The sequence below is a fragment of the Lissotriton vulgaris genome, chromosome 2_1, assembly GCF_964263255.1.
Source record: "Lissotriton vulgaris chromosome 2_1, aLisVul1.2, whole genome shotgun sequence".
Taxonomy (NCBI): Eukaryota; Metazoa; Chordata; class Amphibia; order Caudata; family Salamandridae; genus Lissotriton; species Lissotriton vulgaris.
This window is the reverse complement of record NC_141687.1, coordinates 1,756,258,346-1,756,284,491: the sequence shown is the minus strand read 5'-3', so window position 1 is coordinate 1,756,284,491 and position 26,146 is coordinate 1,756,258,346. Positions and strand designations below refer to the sequence as shown.

General features: G+C 44.0%; 1 protein-coding gene across 2 annotated transcripts in view; it reads left to right on the top strand.

The window, feature by feature from the left end:
• Window positions 1-902: 902 nt before the first annotated feature.
• PHRF1 (PHD and ring finger domains 1) overlaps window positions 903-26,146 on the top strand; it is a 557,508-nt gene continuing 532,264 nt past the window's right edge. For both annotated transcript variants that reach the window (XM_086957804.1, XM_086957803.1), the window contains exon 1: window positions 903-1,279. The gene's annotated coding sequence lies outside the window, so the exon portion shown is untranslated. The remainder of the gene's footprint in view (window positions 1,280-26,146) is intronic.

Here is a 26,146-nt window from a genome sequence, read left to right as displayed (position 1 = left end):
CAAAACGCCAAAGCCTAAGCCCAAGTAAGCGAGAAATACCAATAGTACAGCAAGCATACAGCAATAAGTAAGCAAATACAGATAAAGGCACTTAACTGGCTGCGGAGCAGCAAAGAAAGAGGAAGAAGGACTAACATTAGGACCTTTTATACTGTAGACTCTATGGTTATTCCCTAGTGTTCATGGGAAATGTAGTTTTTTAGTTATTTTATTGGCTGCTGAGCATTTCATTAAAGAAATGAGAAAAGCATAATCGGAGCCTCCTGTCCTGACATAGAATTTGTATTCTTAGTTGCCCTCTTTTTCTTCTTCCCCTTTCTTTCTTTCTCTTTCTCCTTTCCCTCCCACAAAACAAAATACCTTTAAAAGCTTTGCTTCTTGATACAGTTTATATTTCCCTTTTAGAGATTGTATTGCAATTTGTTATATTTGAATACTCTTTTATCTCTTTTTATTGTCACTGGTTTTTGTAATGATGTTTTACTTCATATATCTTATAAAGCTTTCTAAACTTAAAAGAAGATAGATCACTGGCATGAAAAGCAAACCCTAAGGATTATCATAGTAGTCCTACAAGTGATGTTATAGAAAACTAAACGTCTCGTTTTTCCTGGTACATTTAAAAATAATTAGTTGCAAGACAAATGTAAGCAACCTGCTAATTCACCCTTTTTATCCGTTATAAATAATGATAAGCATTAATCACTCGGGAAAGGTTCCTTAAAACCACAGCTCGCCAACTGCAAATATTCCAAGATGGACGCCACGTTATCGAATTCGTTTCTGGCATATGTGCTGTGTTTCCACAGGATGCTTGTTTAAAAGAGTGCGCAATATAGACATAGAAAATAGACTATCGAGGGGACGAAACCATGGAAACCACCAAGGAAGCGACCACCGAAGGCCTCGAAATCTCCCAAACCGGTGAACAGATAGGAACGATGTAGACGTCACAAACCAAAGCGAAATTTACATAATCTGTGCCTTACATCCTCGCGTAAAGAGTGTAGGTAGGGAAAAGAAGACAGCTATGACGTTTATAGCCAGGACATGACCCGGAAGCAGTTATGCGGCTGCTTCCTGAGAGCATCACGCCAGCGCGCCCCTGCCTCCTTGCTGCCTTTTGCAGGATTTGTTGTTCTCTCCAGGTGACAGGAAAGCTGTTTTTTGAGTGAAAGTGAGACCCTGTTACAAGGACTTGTGACCCCGACTCCCCGTTTTAAACTACCACCAGGCGAATCTGGATTAGGCTGGGGAAGGTGTACCGAGCGGATTTTTGGTGAGTGGAGCTAGTGGTGTCCTACTAGTACTAGTCTGTCATGTCTGCTTTGGGGAAATCGACTGTTTCTTTACAGTTTGGGATGATATCGGGAGTTGGATGTCTCCACTCTATTTTTGGATGAGCTGAACTGAGACGGTGAACAAGGTGCATTTTTGAGTATCATAGGTAACTTAACTACCATACCCGTTACGTGCCAGTGGGCACTCCTTTTTAGATGCTGCTGGTTTTGATTTTGAACATTGTCTTGTAAGCTCTACCTCCGTTTAAAGACGTCAGTGATATGAGCCTCGAGCATGGCAATGCTTTGTGTTTGGAATCGCCTGTGTAAACTTAAACGTTGGGTTACCTAAGTGATTACTCGTTGTCACTGTTTTTTTTGGTCATTTAAGGCAGTTGCAAATGCATTTCAGCAGCGGCAGAATATATAGCCGTGTCTGCCTCTGCTTAAATGTATTTGCCACCTTTTCATAGACATTCATATTAAAGGCATGGACCGTGCCAAGCTCTGAACCCCATTTCCAGGGGTATTGCGCCGTGAAGTGAAAATGAGCAAGATCGGCAAGGGTTCGAAACTCCTATTTAGGAAACATTATCTTTAACTACATTGAAGAGTATTGGGTTTGGATGTCTCACTTGAACCGCTCCCATCGCCTGCAACCATCAAAACGGTGCCGGTTTATTGCCTAGTCTACCTTGATGTTTATGCAGTAAATCCTGATGACGATGTAAAGAGTCCTTTTGCCAATTTTTCGTTGTATCACTGTCTCATCCTGTAAAGCTAGGAAAACAAAGGTTTGAGGAGCACAGTAAGATTTCTTTACAACACCTAGGCAATCTTTTAGTACTTTTACAACTTCTAGAACGACAGTAAAAGACCCCATACAACACAAGTCAATCTCTAGAGCATGTTATTTTTCATCTTGTTTAAATTTTCAAATCATTTGCATCATAAATAGACAATTCCAAAATTGTGCAACAGCCAAATGTGCAACAGCCTACGTGTTTCGTCCCTTTTATTTTCTGATGGGACGAAATGCGTAGGCTATTGCACATTCGGCTGTTGCACAATTTTGTAATTGTCTATTTATGATGTAAAGAAATTGAAAATTCAAACAAGATGAAAAATAACATGCTCTAGAGATTGACTTGTGTTGTATGGGGTCTTTTACTGTCATTCTAGAAGTTGTAAAATTACTAACAAATTACCTAAGTGTTGTAAAGAAATCTTACTGTGCTCCTCAAACCTTTTTTTCCCTATGTTTAAAGTTGAGCACGAGTGGTAATAATAGGGATAAACTGTGTGCAGGTGAAGTCTAGGCCATAACCGGAGAGCGTGCACTACCATCCTGTAAAGCGTTTTGTCACCCCGTTATCTAGGTCTTGATGCACTGTATCAAGAACTAAAATAAATAGGGAAATATGTGGCAGTCTTTTTTTTTCTTTTCGTTGCTTTTCCTAATCTAGCTGCACAAAGCAGAAAGCTGGCATTGCTCTCATTGCCTAAAAGAAATGTTGAGATTTTTGTGGAATTCTGATGGTGTCGTGCTAAGACTGTTGTGATTTTCCTAGATCGCTGACGAATATACAGTGGTTGCCCTGTGGTACAGACAAACCAAGAGTTTGTCGCTCATACAATCAAGGCTGGGTCGATTTGAAAACGTTTGTTACTCATACAGTCAGGAAGTTGGTCAATTTTGAAAAGTTTATCAATTAATCGAAGTAGTGTATGTGTTTCCTTTAGTGTTTAGGCAGTCATGCCAGCCTTTGCAGGAACTGAAAAAAGGGTTTGTTTATACGGACTCAAGAAATTGTGTTGTTTACATATTACTTAATAATGACAAGTATGTAGGATCGGTTATCGTGAAATAATCCCACAAGCAGGTAAATGGGATAAATATGTTGATTTACGGTCAAAGACCAATTCAAAATAACTTTATTCTGTTCCAAAGCCCATAAAAGTTTGAGACATACATTACACTTTAACATTTTCATGTCGTATTTGAGCAATAGCGTAGATAAAATCAATGGGGAAAAAAAATTCATTGCATTCAGACAATTAGAAAAGTGGTATAATCACTAGCACCAAATACCCAACGCAACAGACTATAATGCCAACCATAAAATATCATTTAAAATATCATGTAATTGTTATTTGAAAAGTTATAAAAGTCCTGTTCATCTATTGTGACTCATAGCGTTTTCTTATGGACATTGCAACTTTAATATAGTTGGAAACAGCGATTCAAATGGGAAAAGTAGACAAAGTGCAAAAAATTAAAACCATCGATGTAAGTACAAGACTGGATTTCCCTCAAAAGTGGGGCTAAAAATTGTCCTCTCAGCTCTTCATAAAGAGGGCAGAACAACATAAAGTGCAGAGTGCTCTGGGCTGCTAAGTTGTCACACAGGCAAGGCGTGAGTGTGTCGACCCATCCTGATTGGGGAATGCCATTAAAAAGTACAAAGTGCGTAGGCGGAGTCTGGTAAAAAAAAAAAGTGTCTGTACGTTGGTGGTAAAGGTTAGATAAAATTGCTGTTGTGTGGGGAACAAACACGAGGGACCTATCACTACCATTTGTAAGTGGCGCATATTTGCCTCAGAGTAATGTGCCTGCCTCTTTTATAATGTCTTTCACGGAGCCAGGGGATCGACCATGTGCTATCAAGATTGGTACAATCCTTAATGACTTCCCTTGAGGACATTAAGTTCTCAGACAGCCACATATTTACCCAAAGGAGAAAAGGGGCAATATCTATTAGATCCTCTAGATAATACAGCCCTAGCTCTTGATGACAATAAAAATGTGAGGGCACTTTTCGGGGTCATCAATAGCCTTTTTATGAATTTGTTTTCTAGGACCTGTAAATTGTGGCTTTTGTGATAACCTCACACTCCTGCCCCATAAGATGCAACAGATAGGCATTTGGCTTTGTAAAGGGTAACCAACTCTGTCGCCGACTTGTGGCCTAGTTTGCAGGCAACCCACAACCCGGTTAGAATGGTCTACCCTTGCAGTGATAAGCGAATCCCAATTCATAGTGTTATTAAAAATGTTCCCTAAATATGTAAAATTGGACAACTTATCGATAGTCTTACCCCTTACGACAACATTTCTTATTTTAGTCGATTTGGGGCCACACACCATAATATGATTTAATAAAATTGACTTTTTAGTCCAATGCTGACATAAAATCTGTAAAAGCATTGAGTGATTTTTGGGGGCTGTCTGCTGTCAAAGCCATTAGCACGGTGTCGTCCGCATATGATAACAGCTAAAATGCACCCCTGCCGGACACCTTCTGTGGAGACAATTGGCCTGGTCTTTTCCCTCCCGAGGGCCATATCTTATGACAACAGTGGTGGAAGCATGAAGCCTACGCAGAAGGGTGATGAGAGCTTCTTCAATACCCATTTCCCCATAATTTCTCCCGATTGACAGTGTCAAAGACACTGGACAAGTCTATGAAGGCCAGGTGGTTAGAACCCCCCAGGCCTTCATGTACTTGCACATAATCAGGAACAAATTGAGGCACTGTTCTATGGTGCTCATCCCCCTCCTAAAGCCATATTTCATTTTTGACATGATCCCTGTGTGGCTTGCCCAGGTCTCAAAATCTGCAAGGGCAACCCTCCCCAAAACCTTTACAGTGGCTTCAATAAGGGAGATTGGCCTATAACAGGCGGAGTCGCTCCAGTTGTCCTTTTTTAGGTCTCGCTTAACGTTTCAGCGCATGCGCTGCTCGCTGGCGAGAGATTTTGTAAATGGCTGTCGTCACCGTTTATGCTAAACGATGGCCTGCCATTGGAAATGAGGGTTTTTATCCGCTGCTCTTTCACCTTTTGGTCCGGCCTATCCGGCCTCGATTGCCTGCTTCATGGCTGTCGTGAAGCAATTTCTTATCTTTGAGGCTGTTATAGAACAAGCTGTGAGATCCAGTCCTGATGGGCCGTCCCAAAAGGAGACAGGGCGCAGCGTGTTTATTTTTGCATCGCACTTTCACTTAAAGTGAAAGCGGGATGCAAAAATAAACAAAGGGAATGGCGAGCGCTTTTTTCAGAGTCGACGAGTATTAGGGGGAAACAGGCTGGTCTATGTAATGGCAGTGAAAAGAATGATGGGCTAGACAGTCCATATGTGAAATTTGGTCTCTGAAGTGTCTGTTGTGTTTGTGGTTTGAAGTCGAGTTATCTGTTTTCCGAGACGAGAAGCTGTAGTTACTGTCTGAAACCAGTCTTTGAAAGTTGGCGTGGGTGTTTGATACATTATTTTATGTATGACGCACTTTTTATTTTATCACTTTTTTTTTAGACACACATCTGATGTACGGTACAGGATACATGTCCATAAAGGAATGCACCCTTTAGTCTTGCTCGCAGTGAGCAGGTGGCAGAAAAAGTGCATCATTTTAGTGGTAGCCCATATATATTCCATGCATGGGAAAGCCGAGATTTCATTGGTGTTCTGTTCCATGGTTGTTCTGTTCCATGGTTGTGAGCAGTTTTTAACAACAAGGTAATTGTATTTCCTTTGAACTCATTTTCTGTGAAGCAACAGAAGTAAACAATGTTTAAACTGGTGTGTGCTAAACCTGGAATCCTCCCCCGAATGCATCGTATTATATTTGTGGCATTTCCCACGCCTCACCGTTAATCAATCTACTAGAAACTTTGTGCTGCGTGCTGTGATTGGTTAAACTGCATTGGTGTGATGGGTTAAACTGCATTTGTGTGTGTTGGCACAATTTGTATACAGTGTAAACTGGAAATCCTCAGAGTTGATGCTCTGTGATGTTGAGGGGATTCTTTACGGTGATTTTTGTGCTTTGTTTTACGCGTGAGTACGCACACGCAAGTTGGTATGTCTGTCTTGTGCAACTGCTTACTACGCCTGCTTGAGACGGGACTCCGCTAACAGCACTTTACTAATCCCAGCAGCATGACAAATAGGCACACGTGCTCTAATTGTGCTGCCTGGAAGACAGAGTTGCCTCTCCTTCTGAGGAGTAGGGAGCAGCACAGATGTGCCACACCAGTTTTTTCGGTGCACGCCAGGCGCGTCGTTCACAGAATCTGCCAGACTATTTCTTCTTAGAAAGCACTAAAAGCAAAATATGAAATGCTTCTCGTTTGAGGGCTGTTTTAACACCAGGCTTGGAGATCCCAGCCATTCGTCACTTAGATTAAATAAATCCTTTAAAGGGCAATCGCAGTCCAGTTTTGTTTTTGTCACCAGTGTGTTACTCTGGGTAGAAATATTGGTCTAAATGGAAAGCTATACCACTATCGCAAAGAACCATATAATAGCCTACGTGATGTTTTTACGATATATTTGTCTGGCCATTCAAAAATGAAAAAGCAGGGCTTTTTCTTAAAAACAGTATTTTCTAACACACTTTGCACTTATATTTCTCAGAGAAGCAACTTCAGCAATGGTGGCTGCTTGTATTTCTCCAAGATGACGACATGTTAATTTATTTTTAAAAAATAGATCCGGGCAGCAGATAATTACTGCCTACGCCTTAGATCAAATCCTGTTCACCTGCTCCAAAGTCGGCAGCCTTGGATGTTTATCCACCTCCTCGGTTAAAGACAATATTCTTTTTTAGGGGGTTTATCGGCTTCCCTCACCGAATCACCCTTCCTCTCTTTTGTTGTGCTCCCTTCATTAAACAGATGTGTACAAAACCGCTTTCACTTTAAATTTAAAGAGCCTCTGATCCGGAGTCTCTCTTCCAGAGCCGCACCCTGCCAGCCCTCACAACATCCACACACCACACATTAGATGAGGTGAATTTTCGTTGCTTTCTGCCATCCTGTGATTTGGGAATGATTGCTTGGGTATTTTTAACTAAGAGTCGCATCGCAAGGGGCGCAAGTACGGACTGTGCTGCAGGGTCCTTTGTGGGGCCCGTTTGAAATAATTACAGGCAGAACCTTGCTGGGGATTCAACACCTGAAGGAGGACGCACCAGAAACCTGTGTCCCCCCCTCCCCTCCCCCCCCCTACAGCCGTAAGGACTACCTGTCCCATCGGCCCCTTTCCACGCCACTGCACCCGGGAGCACCTGAGGCTCGCCAGCCCCGACAGTTAAAAACAGCTCGCAGCACCCGCTACCGCGGGTGCCGCATCGCAAGGGGCGCAAGTACGGACTGTGCTGCAGGGGCCTTTGTGGGGGTCGTTCGAAATAATTACAGGCAGAACCTTGCTGGGGATTCATCACCTGAAGGAGGACGCACCAGAAACCTGTGGACTACCTGTCCCATCGGCCCCTTTCCACGCCACTGCACCCGGGAGCACCTGAGGCTCGTCAGCCCCGACAGTTGAAAACAGCTCGCAGCACCTGCTGCCGCGGGGGCCGCATCTCAAGGGGCGCAAGTACGGACTGTGCTGGAGGGTCCTTTGTGGGGGCCGTTCGAAATAATTACAGGCAGAACCTTGCTGGGGATTCAACACCTGATGGAAGACGCACCCCCCCCCCCCCCCCCCGACAGCCGCAAGGACTACCTGTCCCATCGGCCCCTTTCCACGCCACTGCACCCGGGAGCACCTGAGACTCATTAGCCCCGCCTTTCTGAACTATATAAGCATCTAACGCCAACGCAACACGGGACGCGCGCGGGCAGCCGCCGGGCTAAGCCCGGGCAAAGGGCGGGCCCTTACTGGCCGAAGTAGTCTGGGCTGGGCATCTACTCCTGGCTCTTCTTATCAAGTTGAGGTCTATATTACAGTAAATATTACTATAGATGTTTAATATGTTTCGTAGTTTGTTATGAGGCAATCATGATATTTTAATGTATGTGTATTAGTCTTATAGAGCTTTCCTACTAGAACTATAGTATCATCATTTGATTATAATTATTGCTTAGTGTTAAAAATGGGGTAGAATACTCCCAATCAATCGGACAATAATGGGAAGCAAAGGGCACTTACTAACACCCCCTTACCCAGTTTGACAGCAATAGACCGAATGTTGCAGAAAACGATAGGGGTGGCCGCTTCTGCAATCGAAAGTACAGAAAGACGTCTCTCGCTCCCACCGGGTACCCTACCGCCTCTACCTACTATGAACATTTCAATGTTAACCACCAATTCACAGGATTCTAAGTCAGCCCCCTCTTTTGTAGCTTTACCTAGGGCACATGCTACATGCTACTACGCCAATAAATGAGACATTGTCTAGGGCAACATATGATACAACTGAATTATTACCCCCGACGACAAGGTTATCTAGAACTCCTGTATTAATTAATGATAATCAAATGGATGATCCCATCCCTCCTCTAAATGAGGATGTTTCAGATAAAGAAGAGTTGGATACCTTGGGGAGCCCAATCCCAGTCTAAAATATTAGCGATAGCCCTTGTGTGAGGACTAGAGGGCAGAAGGCTAGACGTAAGCAAAAACACATTTCTAGGGAGAGGCAACCAACTAAAATCATTTATAATAGTAAAAGGAATACTAAACAAAACCTTGGAGTTGAAAACCCACATGGGAGTAGCGTGAGTGAGGAGATTGTTCAACTTGAGATTGTACCCCCTTTAACTGCTATTGAATACCCCATAAAAGACTATTTATTCTGGTAAAGAATGGAAACTCTTTTAATGACTTTTTTAGAGCCCCTTACTTTACAAGTCAAGAATATAGAATTAAGGCTGACTAGCATTGAGGGAAAAATAGATAAGAAGCGGAGTTCAAGTGAGGGAAATCTATCTCTTAGATTACCTCAGTCTATTGCCACTTGCTCTAAAACTATTATACCAACCCCAGCTAAAGTGTTGATCCCAGCTAAAATACCAGCTTCAGTTAAAGCACCAGTTAAACACAAAAATCTAAACCCAAAGCCCTGTTGATCGATTGGAGCCTAAAGATTTAAGAAGAGATACTGTAACCAATAGTAATGGGCTACCCGCCCCGGTTACAGAAGCTCCGAATACATCCTCTCATATACCGACACATCATGGAAGAGTAGAGGATGTTCATGAGACAGGGGTAACGTCTAACCTAGTTAATCTTAATCTACCGCCAGAAGCAACACCATACACTGTGGTTTTGACAAATGCACCTCCTCTCCCCCCTAATTCCTTCGAAAATTGGTCGACTCTGAGAATCAAATCACTTTATTTCCTATCCTCTAGGATTGGACTCAAAAACCACCTTTTCTCGGAGTTTAAAATGGCTAGAAGAGTGAGATGGGTAGGCACCTCCAACAAAACAATGAGCGGTGACTGTGTAGTTCTATCATTTCGGTCTCCACTACTAGTTAATATAGTGTTGGAGAGAGCAGCCATGGGGACATACTATTCTCATCTTGTTAACATTTTGCCCCTTGGCTACTTTTATTCCCCTCCACGACCTTTTAGGTGCCCCCCCCGTCTCCCTTTGAATCCGGAAGAACTATGGGGTAGAAGATATGGTGTCCCAACATTTAATTATTATGATACTCTTAGCGGTCTGGAAAATGATTGACTACAACTAGATATTATTACCTCTGTTTCATCAGGCTTAGAGGCAGATCCTATTCCTAACTCCTGTGCAAGGAAATATATAGGTACTAGCAGGGAGAAATCATTATGTATAGTCCCAGCATTTTTGGAGTAGGATGAATCTATGGGGGGCGCTTTGACACCACAAGAGGCTGCTGGGGATGGGGTGGACCAAGTAGCCCCTCCTTACATATTGGCCCTATTATTATGACTTTAGCTGCCCCGCTTATCCCTCTGACAGATACACCGGTCTTTAAAATCTCATCTTGGAATGTAGCGGGAATTAGAACAAAAATTGAAACCCCAATTTGGTGGGACTTTATCCAAGCACAGGACCTACTCTGTTTTCAGGAAACATGGAGTCTTGAACCAGTACATTTGAATGGTTACAGGACTTTCCATACATCGGCCCTTCCTGCTCCCCATGGAAGATCAAAGGGGGGTTTGAGTGTTCATTTGTCTAATAACCTGGCCCTTGCAAAAGTTATCGAACCTGTTAAAGATACTTATTTTCAAATTCTGGTATTTGTTTTGGTCTGTGACACCCCAATTGTTATTGTTAATTTATACAATAATATTCCCCTCTGGTGATGTAAAGGTTGTATTAAGGAAATTGAGTAAAGCCTTGTCCAGACAGGAAAAAATCTTCAAGCACAAATTGATGATAATTTTGCTAGGGGATTTCAATTGTAATCTGTGTGAATTGACCCAGGACAATACATGTGGTTTGGCGCAGGATGATGGTGAGGGTCGTTTGCATTTTAAACATACCCCTCTAGGAGAACAGTTCAATATCCTGTTAGCTGATTTTGACCTAGGGTTTGCTAACAAACTGTGCAATTTACCCTCTGTACCAGCTCTAACATTCAATGGTAGAGGCTGCTCTACAACCATGGACTATATTATTGTTTCCAACAAATGTGGTAATAGAATACACTCTTTTGATATCTCTGACATAGTACTCAGCGACCATTTCCCACTTTGTGTGACCATCCGGTTACCTATTACATCCACGCGTAATAAGGAGAGAGATTGTGATAGTCTGGATGCAAATTTAGCCATTGGCAGCGTTAATGGGTATACGCTAAAATGGGCTATGGTAAATGAGGCAGAGATTATTAAGGGAATAGTTGATAATTGCTTTTTGGAAATAATGACATTTCTTGGGGCAGATACCCCACCTGAAGTTTGTCCTTTCTTACAATATCAAATGAAATTAAAGGCTCCCTGACGAGGCAATTTAAGAATCAAGAAAAAGGGGGCAGTTGGTTTGATTCTAGGTGTACTAGGGCCTATGCGCACCTGAAGAAGGTGCTGCATAAAAAACCCAGATCAAATGAGGATGTTAGCAGATGTAGGAAAGAATATAAAATGGCAATTAAAGACCGGAAGAATACTTTAAGGACTGAAGCTTGGGAGGCTCTCCATGCTGCTTCCACAAGGAATGACAGTGCGAGTTTTTGGAAACTCGTGAGAACCCCCTTTCTTAGGGAAGAGGTCGGCCCGACAATAGAAATAGCAATCCCTGATTCAGATTGGGTTAGACACTTCTCGAGAGTATATGAGGGGGAGGAACAGGCACAGGTAGGATCTTTGAATCCTGCCTCTGTTTATCCTCCCAGTAGAAGTTTGCATTTTACTCTCGAGGAGGTTGAAAAAGCTTTGAGTAAAAGCAAGAGCGGTAAAGCGCCTGGCCCAGACAGGGTCCCCATAGACATATTTAAGACCATCTCTTCTCTGTGGGTGCCACTTCTGGTCCAGGTGCTCAATGCCAGCTGTATTGCTGATTTTCTGCCCACCTGGGTGGAATCCGTAATAGTCCCGATTTACAAGAAGGGGAATAGACATGACCCGGCCTGTTATAGGCCTATTTCCCTTCTGGATTCCTTTACAAAAATAGCAGGGAGAGTAATTTTAGATCGGCTCTTGGAATGGGCAGAGGAAAACTCAATCCTGTCAGATTTCCAGTATGGCTTCCGTACTGGCCTGGGGATAGTGGAGCAAGGTTTGAACTTTTTTTTTTTTTTTTTTTTAAACCTTTATTATATCATTCACAAAAATTACAGGAGTAGACCCACAACCACAGGGGCCGGACACTGCATTTAGGAGATACGTATAGAAGTTCAATAACACAGCTCTTCAGCCGGCAACCCTGAGGTCCGGCAGCGGTACAGGATATATGTTGCATTGAACACCGTGCAGATCGCATGTTATTCATAAGGTTTTCATTTTGCATTTAACCCCCCCCGCCCCCCCGAGACAAGATAGAGAAAAGATACAGGATATCCGGAGCCACACATTTGAAGATATAATAAAGGTGAGTGGGTGTAGGAAGGTAGTCGCGGACCAACTTAAAGGGACAGTAAAGACGCAAGCGCTAGCGAGCTCAAGGAGGGGAAAGAACCGAACAACCGATCTCTCATCGTAGCTGCCCACCCTCAGACCCCACCCACCTGTATACTTCAGGATGAAACAGAAAGTACTGCAAGAAGAAGAAAGGGGCCATAGAACAAAACCAAGGCAAAATAACAAACCCCCCCCCCACGCCCTCCACCCTGCACCCCTGCAATGGCTACGGCCTACCCCACTAGCAGCATGCCTGTCGCCCATAGGAATATCCTAAAAAGAGAGAAAAAGAAAGAAAGAGGGGCCATAGAACAAAACAAAGGCAAAATAACAACCCCCCCCACCCTGCACCCCTGCAATGGCTACGGCCTAACCCACTAGCAGCGTGCCTGTCGCCCAGAAACATCTCTAAAAGAGAAGAGAAGCGGAGGAGGAGAGATAAAAACACACTCCCGGACTCCTTTACCCCCCACCAGATGTAACCACCCTGAAACACGGTCAAAATTGAATGCAGCGATATAGAGAATCAATCCGGGGAAGTATGATACACACCACCCGACTCTCGTACATTACAGGTCACAGTCCCAGCAGCGAGGTAAAATATTATGCCAAACCCGAAAAAAAAAAAAAGGACACAAGTCACCCCTGGCCGGTACGATTATTAACCAGAGCACTTATAATCCAGACCACAACAACAGTGAAAGCAGCAGAGCGTTCATAAAAGTTCAAGTCAGTACGAGCGAGTCGAAAAAAGGATAAAAGTGCACAGCATCCACAGAGCAAGTGAGGGAAAGCGTGGAAGGATAATGAAGCTCTCCGATAACCACTGGTGATCCTGTTGAGGCACTCAAGGTTGTCCATGTCGATGTTCAATGGGTTGTGGCTCAAGCGGGGGAAGCTAACAATGTTCACGGGCGCGCAAACCATCCTGTAGGTATCAGCAGCGCATACGGAATCCGGCTTCCGCACAGGGTCCTCGAAGTTGAGCCCACAATGTTCCATGGGTAGTACAGCTGGCTGAAATAATGCCGAAAAGTCGCCGTCCGGTCTCTGGCAGATATTGTCCACTGTTGCAGACGGTGTCTGGTATTGGACGATGATCTGTGAGTGGAGCGCCCCAATGGCCGCCACTACAGCATGCAGCGATGGTGTGCCTTCTGTCCCCTCCATCTCCTCTCACGAAGCAACAGGGCAGGATATGAACCCCGGAGGTCGACTACTCCGGGGTAGCAGGCACAACCGAGCAGACCACAACAATGGGCGCCCTCACCTCACGATTTCTACACCTTTGCCGCTAGTCAGGGCTCCGGTCCGTCACCCCCTGGAGGCTTACGGTGTCTCCGGGCGTCGGATACAGGACCGCAGCAACCGAAGAGCCACGCTGCGGCGTCTGCGGTGTAGACAGGATATTAAATCGCCATTGAAAACAAGTAAAGCGTGTCTCCGTTCGAGAGACCGGACGAAGCCCAAAGTCCACAGCCGATGTTGTTCAACTCCAGCCCGGGTGGGTTGGAAATCGAGGCCCCGACTTCCACGCTGAGTTAGGCCGAGAATGAAACCCGGCGTATCTTCGTCACCCGATAAGTTAAAAAATTCGGGATTGCACCTTCAGAGTCAGTAACTCCTCGCGTACACGGGTGTCCGTGTAAAAGAAGGATAAATTGCAGGATATACGAGCTGCTGGCGGAGGTCGGCGGAGCCGGGAGCTTATGCGGCCATCTTGTTTTCCTGCGTAGCTCCTCCTCGAAGGTTTGAACCTTTTAATGTTGGTCGGGAAGTATACGAGGGAAAAACAGGGTAACCTGTTTTTGGCCTTCGTTGGTCTCTCGGCCGCTTTCGATTGTGTGATCCATTCTAAGCTATGGTTACTACTAGAACAACTTGGGGTTGAATCCAATATTATTTATTATCTTAAGCGTTTTTATAGCGACGCTTACGTTAGCTTTGGCTTAAAGGGAGAACGCACTGATAAAATTCCAATCAGGAGTGGGGTCAGGCAGGGCTGTGTCCTGGCCCCCTTCCTTTTTAACTTGTATATAAATGGATTGGAAAAAGTTCTCTGCAATGATAGTTCGGATCCCCCTTATGTAGGCGGCCGCCCAATACCAGCACTACTGTACGCTGACGATGCTGTGCTTATGTCACGTACTCAAGTGGGCCTACAACGTGTGGTTGACAGTTTTTGTCGTTTTATGAAGGAGTTGGGCCTGAAAGTCAACACAACAAAAACTTTCACTATGTATTGTGGTAGGCAAAGCAAACTTAAGAGGCCTATTTTTATTGCAGGACAGAAACTCGATTTTGCCCAGCAATTCTCTTATCTTGGGATACTCTTCGCCCAAAATGAGACGTGGTCCCAAGCTGTGTCCGCAAAACAACTTGAGCTCTCACGCTCCACCGCTGCTCTCAAAATCTTTTCAAATAAACTACCACCTGTAGAATTAATTAAAATTTATAAAGCTAAGTTTGTGGCTGGCGCTACCTACGGTAGTGGGGTCTGGGGTTTTGCAAACCCCGTACCCATTCAGATGGCTGAAAACTCATTTAAAAAATATATTTTGGCACTTCCCAAAAGCTCTCCTAACTACAATTGTCACTCGGAACTTGGTCTCTCTCAGACCTAATTAAACTACAGCCTGTGTTATTATGGCACAGGCTCTGGACACAAGATGCAACCCAGTTAAATAGAGATGTTCTAACAAACATTTTAAAATTAGAGGGAGCTACAAAAATACCATGGGTGAATTATGTTTACAACTTTTTAAAGGATATTGGGAGAGAAGCTTATTTCTTGAACCATACTAGTATTTCAGCTATCTCACGGAAAGAGTTGAAGAGGGAGGGCCTAGCTCCTTTGGACTCAAACAGAATTGCAACTGAGGTTTTAAAACCCTCTGTCCTGCAGCATCAAATGGTTTTATCAACTTTTAACATTCAGCCTTATTTAATCTATGTATCGAATAATTATGAGCGTTTCTTACTTTCACGCTTTAGATTTGGTATCTTCCACAGGCTGGTTAGTTTTCCTACGATTAATAATTGGACGCACGATCTTCCTTCTTGCCCCTGTGATCATATTTCACCTCCAAGCACTATCCATATTCTCCTGTTTTGTAAATTTTATTATGCAATAAGGAACAAATGTTTTACTTCCATTACTAAGAGAATTAGGACACCGACAGTGTCGTTTGGCAATGCTAAATATCCAATGTCTTGATAACATCTATGTGTAGCAACAGTAACACTATATTTAAAAGATGTGATGCGCACCAGGAAAAGCATGTATATGTAAACACACTGTAAAAATAGTTTAGATTTTAAATTTCTATTTCTGAGCCTTAATTTACTTGACTGAATGATGAATTTCTGTATTATACTTGTTTTTTTTAACAATGTCATTAATGTATTTTTTTTTAAAACCTGTACTTTTATGATTGCTTCTACAATCGAAATAAAGAAACTTTGACTTGAACTAAGAGTCGTGTGCACACTTTTTTTGTTCATGTTTATTTTTAACTGCAGGCTGTTTTTCCTTGTTCACGCATGGCCGGTCATCTGGAGCGGCTCGTGTGTCTTGATTTAAAACCAGCCGATGAGTACTTTCAACACACTAACTTCAAAGTTTCACCACTGCTCTTAATGGAAAACAGCATTTGCATTTTTTTTAAATTTAAACATTGCCAGCAGAGACTCAACACTCAACTGTTTCTTGGTGAATCCCACGTGCTGTAGAAATTAAATATCAATAAAGTTATGGTTGCAGTACGGTTAAACCTGCACAAACAAACCTCATATGGCGAGACACACTTGCAAGCAAAACACGAGTCGCCCAAAGTCCACTAATTACACAACCCAGAGGCATTGGACACACACTTTATCCCAGAAGACACACAGCTTAGGTACCCGACATCACAATAGAGAGCTTTCTAGTCTGATGACCACGCTCTTACAGACATTATTTAGACCGCACACAGGGGTGTGGAATTTTTGAAAAACTGTACTTGTCCAAGGGACAAAGGGATACAATAATCTTCTAGCCCTGTAAAGAAATGCACAAATCTCACGCACTATATAAAACCAAAAGCTATACAGACTAGCAAGGACTTATTACTAGTCCACTATAAAACCCAAAGTATACATGACCATCTCTGCCTCTTTGCCCTTGCAAACTCTCTTATTATAAAGTATTACCTTCCACACTGTTTTCTTGCTATCAGCAGTAATCATTTGCCTTTCCACCAACTTGCCATATGGCCCATACCAACTCCACATCTTCATCATAGGGTTCATAACCCGCCTGTTCTCTTTTCTCACAACAAGGGTTTCACACACTTACTGTTAAATTACACCACTCCCTTACTACAAATATACCTTCACACTATATACATTTGAATGGATATCCCTCTCACTACCCATCCCATGACATTCTCTCCACTCCCTCATCACAGGCTCTGTACCCCTTGCACATTTCACTACAAGTTCTCCTCCCCTCTCATAAGAGGTTTTATTCCATCTCCAGTTTCACCATAGGCTTCATCCCTTCCAAAACCCTCTCTTGTCTACTGTTGCTACCTTGCCTCCACTTATCACAGGCTGCTCTGCCTTCCCCTCTGCAATCTCATCTAAGCGCTCTGAGCAACCCTTTTACCGTAACCAGCTCACTTTGCTTCCTGCCTTCCATCAGCCCTGCCAACTGCCTCCACAGAAACAGAGAGTCAAAATTGAGAAGCCTGCATAATACAGCTCTGAGAGTGGTTATTTCAATAGCATCATACCTGAATCAATGAAGGGAATGTTATGAGACTCACAGATGGCACGGAGGTAGACCTCAAGGGGACCAGGCTTGATTGAGGTGGAGAGAACAAACACCCAAGCTGTGAATTATTGAAGAAATCAACAGGCAATATTCAGTGAGCTATAAACTGGCATCAATCACCTGCATGTAAACTGCAAGACCTGGGTTTAGAACCTTGTTTGTTCTCAATCTGTTATTATAAGGCTGCTAAAAAGTTTTTTGGAGCATTATTAATAGACCATCCAGGCAGTGTCATTTAAACTCCAACTTTCAATTTCTACCAGCCAAACAATCCTGGCATATAATCCCTACCAGTAAAGACTGTTTGACACTACACACTTGTATGATTAATATTCAGTGTATAATGTGTGTGAGATGTAAAGCGCTCTGGCACCTTACAGTGGGATAAGTAGTGCTATGAAAGTATTAAATTAAAAAAGTTAGGAATTGCTATTTATTTTGTCATTCCTATAAATACTCATACGTACTTATACAGCTGAAATTATACTCGGAACAGAAGGGGGGATGATGGCACTTTAAATGTTCTCTTAGTTTTGGGCTCGAGCTGGAAGAGAATATTACTAAAACCCTGGCAGGGCAGCCTCCGTCATTCAGCCTTCTAAGGTCACTGATTATCATCTGATTAAGTAGTGGTAAAGTCTGTTTTTATAGTGCTTGAAAAGAACACGAGTGAAGTGTGAAGCACTATAATATCAACAACAAGTACTGGCTAGTAGGGGAGAACTTGTGAACGACTGAGATATAGCACTGTAGAATGTGGTGCTAAAAGTTTCCGCACCCAGCAGTTACCGGTGTGCCCATGACTATGGTCGGAAACGAGGGATCTGGCGGGTCCAGCACACACTGGGCATCGGGAAGCCACGTCCTCTGTCTCGTTCCCTCCGATTGTGGCCGACCCTCTTCTTATAATAGTTGATGTGTACAGTTGTTTGTATAATTGTTACTTGGGACGCATGAGATGTGACGTCTCTGCTAGACAAGACCCCTTATCAGTACTTAGCTGACCCGACGAGTAAGTGCAAGAGTTGACTTGCCCGCTTCTCCCCTGTTTCTTGTTGCTTTGTTTTTGCACTCCAGTAAGAGGTGTCTCTGAAGGTCATCTAATATTAGTGGAAAAGTGTGGCTCACTGGTTAGAGGAGGCAGACCTGGAAGCAGAGGTCAGCCCGGGACCAGGGTTCAATTCCCGGCTCGGCGGGGTCTTTAGTCCTAAAATGTCCATGGACTCGACAATTCTCGCTTCGGTGCCTATTCGATTCACAGGTTCACACTCTGCGACTCTGGGCAATAGCTTGCTTAATCTCCACAACGGCCCCTCGCGGCGGGATGCCTGGCTTTCACCTTGCGGATACCCTGCCGGGGTTATCTCACAGGGGAATACCAGGACGGGTTCCCTAAGCAAGCGCTTAGAAACCGCTTGGTGATTTGCGCTATATAAATTCCTGTACATTTACATTTACTCCGCATCGACCCTGCCAAGGTCCACCACCAGACTGTTGCCATTCATTCCTGGCAGAGCGCTTCACGCTAACTTTAAACAAGCATTTGCATTGCAATAGGACGCGTATTTGGGAATCTTTCAGCTACTGGCATTGTAAATGACAAAGCTTTTATCTACGTGTTGATTTTCAAAACAGGTAAATAAAAGGTATTGTCATTTACAATGCCAATACTTCAAATTTCGCAAATTTAAGACCTATTGCATTGCAAATACTTGTTATACACTGAAACCATAATGGACTCCTTCCAGGTTGTTTGGATAGGGCCGATCTCCACTGCTTTGAAAACGTTAGTCAGCAGGGGTGCCCAGAGGTTGAAATTGCTTTTAAATAGGTCTAGTGGGACCCCATCAGGCCTGGGGCTTTCAAACCAATTCCCTTTGCTAAAGCCTTCTCAACCTCGGCCACTGTGAGGAATGCGCTTAACTGGGAGGCCAAGGTTAAATCTAGTGGCGAATTCCCGCTTTTCTCCTCAAACAGGTTTCCATTTTTGAGTTAAATATGGCCAGAATATGGGATTCCCAAGCGTCCCCCCAGAATCAGTGAATCCACGCGCCTAACCTCGTCTGAAAATAGGGGGCGATTAATGACGTCCTAGAAACATTTAGTGTCTTTGAGAGTACTGGCCCTCTCCAGATCTTCCTGGGCTGATCGCCTCAGAGCTTCTTTCCTTTGATTGATAGTGCTTTTGTAAGTCTGTCTTACGCTTTTAATTTGGATTCTGTCTAGGTGTTAGCATGTAGAGTCATTTTAAGGTTCTTTTGAGCTCTAGAACACTAGGTGTTAAACCCCTTAATCTCCTGGGGTTCCCTTTTCTGAATGGATCTGGCTAGACATTCAGCTACATCTACACAGACCAATTCAAAATCCTGAACAACCTCATCAGGGGGACAGACATGTTGGAGGCATCTCAAAATAGGGTCTAAATTTGCCTTGACGGTTTTCTCAAATTAAGTAGGGTTTATTTTGCCCCATGTTAATCTTACCCCTTTATTGCGATTATAGTAAATAGTGCGACCATCACCTTTCCCTTCCTGGGCTATTTTCCTGAAGGAAACGGTGAGGGGATTATGGTCACTGACATTGTTTTTTTTGCGTTCAGCCAGTTCTATTTCCTTAATAATTGCCCCTACCTCCTTTTGAAGGAAGCCATCCAAGGTAGCTTCAGTGGTTTTAACAGCAGGTGTGGCTTTCCGTTTTTCCATAGTGAAATGTGCCTTAAATGTACACAGCTAGGGAAAATTAAAGCTGTTACCTTCACACAGCTCCTCCGTACTAGATGGTGTGAAGTACCAATAGTGTGTTAGCTAAAACATTACTTCTTTTCCCAAGGCACAGAAAGAGGAGCAGTGTGTTGTATGTATGATGTCAGCCTGTTCCTTGGGGGTGAAGTGGTAGCCCAGCTCTGCTTTCCACTGCCTCTTGCAAAGGGATTTGATTGAGTCCGAAACCTTTTTAAGAAACTGGAAGATGTCCTAGAATAGACCACTCTGATTTTACTGGTCTTCAACTGGTTCTCAAAATCTGTGAGTTGTATGCTGTCGTGGGGTTGGATTGCAAGTTGAGGGACCCACTGCTCGATGGCGAAGTAATGCCAGGGTTCCTCCTCTGCCGGAAATTCCTACTCCAATTAAAAGCAGGGAAAGTCCATGAGGTTGTTGTGATTGAAGAGATTGCCAATTCATTTGCAGTTGGCCTCTTGTCTGTTCTAAAAGTCGGGGCATGACAACTCTGGTGGAAAGAGAGGTTGCAGATAATGACTTGCGGGGGTAGGATAGGTGGGCAGGCCCTTAGTGACCATGACCCTATTGCATGCGTCAATGGTTCCTCGCATAACCGATGATATGCAGACTCCTGGGGGGTCACTGCTTTTTTGGAAGCCAGGGAGCTTTCTGGTTGTAAATCGCCCGCTGTGGCTTGGTCAGTGAAGCACCAGTGTTTATTGGTAAGGGGCCTATTCATTCCACAATGAACCACAGTTGAGAGGCAAGGTAGTAGTACTTTAGATGGGGGATGCACAAGCTTCTCTTTACTACTGATAAATAAGCCCCCTCCACCATGTGTGTTTTCTTACCTTCCCACACAAAAGCTTCAGGAGAGCTGGTTATGAGGAATGGGATCGGGTAAAAGCTATCATAAAGATAGTTTGCTCACAGAGCGATTTTGTGCACCTGAAGGCCCACGGCCAGTCCTTTGATCTGCGAGTCAGCCCGTATTCACTCAGCCAATGGATCCATATATAGAGCAAAGGGAAGGGGGAAAATTGTGGATCGATCCTTTTGCATGTCCCTGGCTTCTGCAAAGCCCTGCGAGAATAGGCCATTGACTCTCACCTGGGCTATGGAACTAGAGTAAGTCCACAGTACCCAGGTTTTGAATCACATGCTCAAACCCGCTCTGTCTAGTATTTGCCTCAGGAAAGGCTAGTGCTTGTAAACAAATGCCTTCTCTGTCAGTCGACATGAGAAGTGCTGGAACGCTGGAGCTGGTAGTCTTATCTGTTAGGTGTTGTTGCCACAACCCTGTTCCATTATAAATCCTGGCTGATCCAGGTGTATGAAGCCATGGATGTATGGGTTCAGGCGAACAACAGGTTTGTCTGTGACGAGTTTGGTGCCAACATTTATAAGGGGTATTGGTTGGTAGGAGGAGCGTAACCTGGGATGCTTCCCAAGTTTGGGATCACTGTGATCATTGCGTCCCACATCAGTTGACTGAGACAGGGCGTTTCAACAAAGGATTTATGAAGACATGTGAGGATAGGTGCCAGTTGGGTGCTTAATAGTTCATAGATGCCATGGGTGAACCTGTCCTGTCGTAAAGCAGTACCAGGTTGGAGCCGGGGAGAGGCCGAGAGGATCTCATGTATGCAAATTTCAGCCTGCAGCCCAAGTGCCTCCCATGCTGGCAAATGTGTGTTATGAGTCGCGGAGAGTGATGCATTAGCCTTTTGGAGGTCCACCTCCACTGCTGCTTGAATGCCGACATTGAAGTGTTCAAATGCCTGTGCTATATCTGCATCATTGTTGTTGTGCGGCAATCTCTTTTCAGGAATCCGTCACTCCTTCCCCTGTGGATCCTGCCCCTCAATGTGTATGCGAGGAGCTGCCCTGCTGTATTGGCCTTTGCATAATTTTTCAGTTTAGTTCAGAATAGGACAAACTCAGCCCTGTCCATATCTTAAGATCTTGAGCTGGTTCCGTGCGAAGGTCAATTGTCTTCGCAGTCTGTGTACCAATTTCTTTGAGTGCCTCCTCCAAGGCTCTCACCTGTTCTTCTAGGTCAGAATGTTTGTCTCTCTATGCCTTAGTAAGTCTCGCAGAGAGCGCTACTAGTGCCCTTCTAACTTGTCCCTGCAGTGTTTCCCATAATGGAGAGATGTGGGTACCAGGAGTGGTGTTCATTTGAAAGAAGCATTGGATCATCCTCCATGACCTCCTTCAGAAAGTTAGAAGTTTGTTGTTGAGTTGCAACGTTCTATTGGGAGTGGCTGACCCCTGTGCTTGGAAGGAGCTCATAATTGGGGTGGGGTCAGATATTGCCAGAATTTCTACATCTGCTTGGGAGGTGGCTGCTAGAAGATGCATAGATGTTATAAAGTAATCAGTCTAAGCTCATGTCTGGTGAGAAACTGAAAAAAAGTAAAGATCCCAGAGGTGGTGGTCGGCGTACTAAACCTCCATTAGGCCTACATCATTTAACCATTGTAGGCCTTCTGGTATGTAACTCCATGCCTGGCCTGTTCTCTGGGCCTACCTATCCAGAGATGTATTTGTAACAATATTGAAGTTCCCACCCACTACAATATCACTGTCTGTGGCTGAAGTGAAAATGCCTAGTGCATTAAGGATAAACTCTTCTTGGCAATAATTGTGAGCATATAGAGTGTCCAATGTAAAAGCGTAATTATTCCGGGAGATACTTAAAGAGAGGAACCTTCTGGTCCCCTTCATCTGTGTTTGGAGGACTTGTTCCTGAAACTTACTAACTAATAAAATCTCCACCCCCGCTTTTTTTCCACACCCAGAGGAGAAGTATTGTCTATTGCAGTGATACCCAAAGTACAACCCTGGGGCCGCTTGCAGCCCTCTTGACCTTTACATGCGCCCCCCTGGTGAACAGCAGCACGAGCTGTTGCTTAGTTACTGAGGACTAATATTCTGAATTTTAAAAAAAATAAACAAGCAAGCAATTATTTACCTGCGAATAAAAGCTTGCCCTTTTATTAAACATTATTTAGAACTCTTTACACAATCCCCGACCCACCCAGACCTCCTACCGCCACCCTGCTGGCATCAGTGTAGCCCTCTGTCACACCACAGACTGTATTTTTTGGCCCCTCTTCAAATGTTTGTGAGTACCCATGGTCTATTGAAACAGGATCACAGTCTCCCCAAGTCTTTCATAAGATGTGTTTCCCACAGGAAGCAGATGTTGCAATTGGATTCTTTGAGAATAGAGTGGGGTGCTAGGTATTTTGTAGGGGCATTGCGCCCTTGGACATTTAAGCTCCGTATTTTAACCATGGGGGTGGTTGCAGGGAAGTGTCTTGGCAGTGTGGTATGTGGTGGCAGTGGGCGACCAAGAGCAGCATAGGTCTTTTTGAGCCCCTAAAGTGGCCTGCATGATAGGAGGTTGGACTCTGGGTGAGGGATGATAAACTGAGTAAAAACAAGTAACTCAATCTCTCCCACCATGAGAGCCTTAAATTCATCTTGTACGGGGGTCATGTTATTGGGCATTGTGGCAAAGAATTAATTAAAGGGAGATGCTGACTCTGCTGACATGGGCTCAGTGGCCTCTCTGGCCACTGTGGGGCCTGGGCCCAATGTCGTCTTATCTGGGGAGTTGGAACTTCATGGAAGATACCCTGTGTGGTAGTCTGCAGGGCTACGAGGCTGGGTACTCATTGGATTTCTTGTTGCTGGGCAGCGTTGTGGTCCTGGAGCTGGTGGAGCAGCATCATATGTTCTCCGCGGCTCTCATCTGCTGTTGGTATGTGAGCGTTCTTCCTGGACAGGCTTTAGGCCTGTCTGCCAGACGCCTGGTGTGTCGGGGAGAGAATGAACTAGGCGTTTGAGTGCTGTGAGGTGTCTCCTAGCCCCAGAATGGTCCGTGCATGGTGCAAATCGTGGGTGTTTGCTTATTTCACACAACAAGGGTATGCCCATTTGTATTTAATCCCTTTATCACACAGAAAAGTGGTGGCTCTGCTGAAGAGTAATGGGGGACAGTTCTTTGTATAGTCGCACATTTACATATTCAAAAAAAATTATACCACGGTCCCGGACTGCTTCCATTATAGCCGTCTTCTTCCTATATTGATGAGGCATGTTAGAATATTCTGCTGTATGCCTGGAGTGTTCATGGCGTCCTTCTCTGTGTGTGCATTCTATAATGATGTCTTGGCCGACTACGTTTGGGAGGATTTGTCTGAAAAATCAGGTAACAAAGGCCTCTGTCACCCAATTTCAGCCTGAAGGGGAACACCTTTAATCATAATGTTTGAGCGGGAAGATCTATTTTTTTAGATCTTCTACCTGGATTGGCAACTTTGTGTTTGGTTTATGTAGCTCAACCAGTTCACAGCTGTAGTTGTCCTCCTCTTCCTTAGTGTTGCTACCATTTTCAAGGGCCGGCATCCGCTTTTTAATCTCCACCACATCTCTTTTGATGTCTTTGATATCTATGGCGATGCTGCAATATCCTCCCTGAGTTTGCCAAACAGCAACTCGAAGTAGCGATTGAGTGGTGCATCTGTCTCCATGTGGTCTGGAGCCTGGCCAGAGCATCTTGGCCTGGGTTTTCCCCAGGGGCAGCATCTTGTAGGAGTCAGGTCTTTTGGAAGAGGCTTTGCTCAACATGTTTTGAAGTGTGGAGTCCTTCTTAGACCTTCGCGGTGCTATGTCTATGGATGCCATTATCAGCAAGCACTTTAGTGGGAATGTGGTTCATGTGAAGCTGCTTGTGCCACTCTTCAATCTGGTACTCCAACATAGTCCCGTAAGTATGTTGTAAATGAATCTAGGACCCTAGTGTAATTTTCCCGATTCATGCCCTTATATAGGTATATTTTATCATATCCTTATATAGGCATAGAAATCCCTACCATATTTGGCCTAAGCCATACCGCCCAAATACGGCATGGCTACTTCCACTAAGTTCCGAGAATCAACAACAATTTCTTGGAAAAACATGCCTTCAGCAGCTAGGGACTTCCCCCTGCTTGAATATTAAGTTCTCCAAGAACTCCTGGCGTTTTCCAAGAATTTAGTCTTCGAGTGACGTTATGAAGTCCAAATATGCTTCAAACTCGGCACCTTCAAAGTATAAATATGCCTAGGTTTGCCCAGACAAACACACAGTGGTTTGGAGCAGATCGACTATCTACTTGCCCGACGCCCTGCAGCAGCAAGTGCGAAGGAAGCCGACCCTCCAACTGATGCACTGAGAGAGACGCTGTCTTTTCTCTTGCCGAGAAATTCAGCTCCAGTGTTTCCGGCTTACCCTTGCGGGTATATGGGAAATCGAGTCCTGAGAGAGAGATTCAAGACCTCCTTCATTCTAAAACCAAGGTACGGAGCTGATTAGACCTCTTAGAGAATTCTTGGAATAGATTCCTGGCAGAGAACTACTAAACTTAGGCTACTTCTCACTTACTTCTTCCCTCGTACTTGACTTAGGTTAGGTACACTGGGGTAGGCGTATTTTAGAAGCACCAGTTGAGTACTTTTAGTCATTATTTATTACTGTATGTATTTTATACATTTTATGGCTTAGAAACCATATCATGCTTTTACAGTACTACTTTATAATACTGTTTGTATTATATGCCTTGTACTTTATAACCAGTATTACGATTGTAGCAGTTCATTTCCAATGCTTGAGAAAGAAGACTGTTCAATAAATACTTTTATTGAAAACGCCGTCTCTCTATTTCTCTGCATCTCTGGTGAAACGAAGCATGCACGATTGACTGAGTAAAATAGTTATCTATTGTTTCCGCGACTCTAGAGATTTGATTTCTTACTCTTGGGAAACAAAGTTGTCATGTTTATGCGGTTGTCAGAAAGTAATCCCTTCTTGTTTATTCAAAAAAGTTTCTAGTGTCCTCTGAGCTAGCTGGCACTCACTATTAAGTTTAATCTATTCTGTAGAGACCTAGTCGACCTCAGTCCTACGTCTAAACTACAGTATATATATTATTCCAATGCGCAGAGCCTATTGGGAATATAGGAACTACACTACAAGTATAGCTAATGCTGTGCATGTGGGTGGTAGTGGTGAGCCCTGTGCGGGCAGAATCCCACCGTCCATGATTAGGCTCCTTTCTCCTGCCTCAGGTCCAAGTTAGATGGTAATCGGCTTTCATAGAGTGAAGGAAGTGAGAGTGATGTTGCTGCATTCTTGTTGAGAACCATATTTGCTGAATGCTCTCAGGACTAAACAGGATAGACAAATGCAGCATAGAGGGGTGTGGAATTCCTATATCGGACGCACAGAACATATTGTTTGGGGGCAAGAACACGTTTTCTTGTGTATTTTGTTCTTCAGACAAGTAGGCTCAACCTCCTGCACCACAAACCTTTTGGCTGCCAGTTTACAGTACCACATAATGGAACAGAGAAGGGCATTGTCTGCGGTTAAGGCAATTTTTGTGCTCTCATGTAGATGCTGTTCGAACTTTTATTTATTTTTAATTCATGCAAAGCCTTTATTA